Here is a 5,053-nt window from a genome sequence, read left to right on the forward strand (position 1 = left end):
GTGCATCATAATGAAACATAAGACAGAACCTCATAGGCAAAAGATAGAGCTGGTATATTAGTAAATGTTGCAACAACTTCAGAATACCCAAGGAAAGACAAGACTTCATTATCCCTTCCACAAATGTAGTATCTTACATATATTCATAAGTCTCATGATTACGCTTACAAATAAATATATTTACAGGTGTACTTACCTAAATCACAATGCCCAAATGTCAACCCCACTAACATTGGCAACAAAAGATTGACAATGCAAATCTTGATATGCCATTATGCAATGTGTGAAATACCCTCATAGCATGCAAACTAAACTAAATAAAAATTGTAAAATCCCCATTTTTTGCAAAGGAGCAAACTGCCCTGCATCGCCACTCCCCGATAACTGTATATACTGTCTCTAAGAGTGCACAATACAGATGAAAAGGCATATTCCCCAACCCTGGGTTTTGTGCATTCTTGCACACCTGTTGACTATCTGTTTAGACAATCAGACAGTTCTGACAAGGCCAGCTGGCAAAGAATAGTGAGAAAAGGTAAAAGAGCTTTTCCAAGCTATTAGAGCTTCACTCTGCCACATTTACAAACAGAAGGTCTGGCACAATGAAGTGTCTAGCAACATTTGAAAGCTATTTTACCTTCTACCAGAGGAGTACTTCTGCTTGCTGCCTTTCATCTGCCCCTGCTTGTGCAGAATACCCCAGATATTGCCTTATATATTTGACCCATCCATTGAAAGTTGTTTGATTTTCTAGTAAATCAGTTGGGATTACAGTCAGCCCCTAATGCCAGGCATTAGTTTCATACTTGCAATTGTTCAGAAAATGCATGTTGACGCAAAACATGTTGTTCCATTAACATTTTTAATTGAATTAGAGAAATATTTAAAAACTGTTTTCCCATCATTATTTTTGTATTTGTCCAGCATTGTTAAGCAAAGAAGAGAAGCGTAATGCTGCTAACAGTGCTCGCTGAGTGCTTTAACAGCTTTCAAAGCCAGTAAAACACTTTGCACTCCTTTATTTTATTGTTGTTTTTCCTGCAACTAGTAATACATGGAGCAGATACATCTTCATGTACTACAATAATAATGACTGGGTCTCTAATAGTAACCCTGTATAAGTTCTTGACATGGATGCCAAAACCCATTTCTGGAGCTCCCCTTCTGTGGTAAATTTCTTGGTATCCATGTCTCAAACACATAATAAGCTGCTTATGATTGGAGAATCAGTACTAATCCTTTGTAACAACTTTACAGTCAGATGTGGTGTATCTTTTCAGAAGGGGCACATTTCTCAGGGGCAGTATGTGTATTTTTTATTTGGTATTCTTTTGTCACATACTACCCCTAACACTCTGTGCCAGTTGGCTGCAGCCCCTATGATTCTACCTTTGACCTTCTTATTCAGACTACCCTTCTCCTCAACCACCTGTTCCAGATACCTGAAACTCTTAACTAATTCCACTATTCCCTTCTATGTAAAATAAATTAATAAAGCAATAAATAAATAAATATATCTCAGTTTTCATCCTCTTCTGATATCCCCTATTTGCTGTCAAGAATGCTATCTTGCCTGTACTTGGTTTCATCCCATGAACCTTGAATTTTGTATTCTACTCCCTATCATTTGCTCACATTCCTGTTCAAAGTCTGCTTGTAATGCCACATCGTATGCAGCAGCTTTGTTCATCTGTCTGCTAATGTAGTTCATTGCTACTATGAACATCAGTTGGTTAAGAGCTGAACTTTAATGCACACTCACTCCCAATGGAAACCCTTTGTAAGTCCAAACACTGTTCATATTTGTGTCATTGGTCCTTGCACATAGCACATGCTCATACAGGTCTTCCCAAATCAGCTTTCTTGGGACCTTGTTGTATTCTTTGTCTAGGTCTATGAATGCCTAGTTGGATTCTTTTCTCCTCTCTAGCTTCTTCACCACTATCTGTTTTTCCAACACTTCCACAGTTATTCTGGGCTGGCTTTGCAATGCTAAAATGATTTATGTAAAGCAAGAAGGGAAGAAATTCTTTATTGTAAGGACTAGTTGAAGTACGTTATGTGCTCATTATTTTTATCCCAGTCGCATGTTGAGATATACCTACCTAACAAAGTCTGAGGTGTAAACACTTAGCCAAGTGGCTATAGTTAGATTGGGGTAGAGTGGAGCTGTGAATGAAAGCAACTTTACCTCTTGTTTGTTCTTTGCTCAGTTTAAACAGTTTGACTTTACATGAATAGTTAACATTTGTATGAAAAAAGGTAGAATACTTTATTCTCTAACCATTGTTTGTCTAAAACAAACTTGAAATATACCACTGTGTCCATAATCAGTTTTGGCCACTGTCATACATTTGAGGTATACTGTCAACAATGAGTCTATAGTTGCTGGGTATAAGGGCTGGCTGTGGATGAGACTGACTGACCCAGCTGTCATGATCAAACTAAACAATCACTACTTTGGATTTGCGGAACTGGTGTACAATTCTGTAAAAAGTTGAAATAATTCACTGTAGGCATTTTTAATCAGTCTGACATTTGAGCTGGTACATAAGTGCCTGTAATTGATGGGTATGGACACTGGTGCATTAGAATAGCAGTCTCAATGATTTTATGGTTGAAATCTTTTGGAATTTGGAAGATATTTATTTTTATTGGTTGGAAATATTGTTTTGCTTAAAATGAATATTCAAATTAAAAAAAATCACCCATTTTTCATTTAAACCATATTATTTAAATCAACCAGGAAGCTGAATCCCAAACTACACATATATGTAAACATGGTCAAAAATGTGTTAGGGGCCTATGTTCTGAATATTACACAGGGCCAGGGTACACCATTTTATAGACAGATACACACACACACACACACACACACACACACACACACACACACACACACACACACACACACACACACACACACACACAAAATTGTGTAGGAAAAGGAATATTCTCATTAACTACCTGATTTCAACAGGACAGTATATTATGCTTGGTAGGTAAAGATGTCAGATACAATGAACATGTCTGATAATTTCAGACAACACATAATACCCAAAAGCTCTGTATTAAATTGAAGTTTTTTGAACACTGTCTGAAGTACTAACCTACCAGTGATGTAATATCTTGTACTCCCACCACATATGGTACCGTGTGCCAGTCTGCCTGCATGCCAAGTCTAGTATGTCCTATGTAATATTTTCATCTGAATAATTACGCTGCGAGGTGATTTGAGACACTTCCTAATAAGTATCTTCTGAACAATGAACTGCTCACATAGCAACCTCCAACAGTTGATTCCACTTTAAATCAGCCTGGGTAACCTGATGAAAATAAACTATTGTTATAGTTTTAACCCTTCATCATTTATTTTTCTTAATGGTCTGAGAAGGTCCCATGGAAAAATGAAAAGCACTTAATGTCAGTGGCTCAACGTGTAATACACTCATCTGTGGTGCTAGCAGACCATTAAGACTGTGGGCTCTATTCTCAGTCCAGGTGACTAGATTAATTTTCCATTATTGATACTACTGTACAGCATAAGAGGGTATTACACTCCTGTGGGTGCTATCCCTTAGATCAGATGTTAAACCACTGTCCCATCTGAATGACTTGGCAGAAGCTCAATTAGAAGTAAACAATCACAGGGCACTTATCAAAAAAGTAGGTGTCCTTTACTTAACATATCACTGCTGACATACAACTTTCAAAAATGTCTTAATCAATAAAAGTTATTCATGTAGAACGATCTCATAAAATAATTAAAATAAAATGAAAACAATCAAGAAAGAAAAACAAAAAAATACAGCATAATCTAAATTTTTCATCTTCACCCTCTCTTTTTTGCAGTGCCAAAATAGTATTTTTCGTAATTTCAGTCTCATTCCATGTCTTATTAAATAGTAAACATTTTATTCTAGCATCCTATCTCTTCCATATAATAGTCCTGTTAAATCTGTTCAGATTATCCTGTTTACTTTAATCACATTCATGATAATATATATGCACAATTTTTTCCACTTACATTTTTTCATTTCTTTAAATATTCTTTAATTTCCTAACCTATCCCATAACCTTTGGGCAGACTAGAAAAATATCCTACATTTTTTATATTTGACATTTTGTGCACAAACTTTCACACGTTGTTTTGTAAACCATTATCCCTTTTACTGGCAACTTATCCAGTACCAGTCTGTATATAAAGTTCTGTCTTCCATATTCAACCACAATCATTTTATTCTCTTTTTAATACAAATACTTTCACCTCACTTAAATGTGACTAACAATTGACTTAATATCATTTCTGAATAATTTCCTCATGCCATTCTCTCCTGTTTTGTTCAACACCCTATTTAGATTGTATCCTTTATTATTTTTTCTTATTTTCTGCTACCTCCCCTTCACTTTGACATTTCTCTGTCCTTAAATTTCTTATAGGTTCATAGGTTCATAGGTTGGTACTGGGCTATCTGCCCTGAAGGCATATATTAGCCCAGTCACGTTGTGCGGTATTGACCGCCCCTTTAGTAGTTCCCTAGACCCTTGTACTAGCAGCTAGTACCCTTGGTCCCTATCTAGTAGTGCTGTTGGTGTGATCCCCGGTGTGAACTTTCTGTTACCCATCCACTCATCAAGGTTCCTCTTGAAGAGTGATAGTGAGGGGCTCTGTCTTATGTAGATTGGGACCCTGTTCCATAGTAAGGGAAGTCTCTGCGAAGGGAATCCATCCCTCCAGCATGTTCTATTTATTGTTGTGTTGAGGTTTATATCCCTAGAGTGTGTAGCTTTGGTTTTGCTAAGATGGAGCATGTTCAACAATTCTGGGTTGGACATGGCTCTGTACGTTAGACAGAGATCGCCTCTGAGAAAGCGGTATGCAACAGAGAACAGTCTTAGCTTTTTCAATCGTGCTGCATAGGGCAACTGTTTGAGGCCAGTAATCCTCTTGGTTAGGTACCTCTGTGGTCTCTCCAGCTGCTGGAGATGTCTAGCCCGGTACATTCCAATTGGTGCATTGTACTCAATAATGGGTCTGATGAGGGAAGAGTAG

The sequence above is a fragment of the Protopterus annectens genome, chromosome 9.part0 (assembly GCF_019279795.1).
Source record: "Protopterus annectens isolate FY-2018-M chromosome 9.part0, PAN1.0, whole genome shotgun sequence".
Classification (NCBI taxonomy): domain Eukaryota; kingdom Metazoa; phylum Chordata; order Ceratodontiformes; family Protopteridae; genus Protopterus; species Protopterus annectens.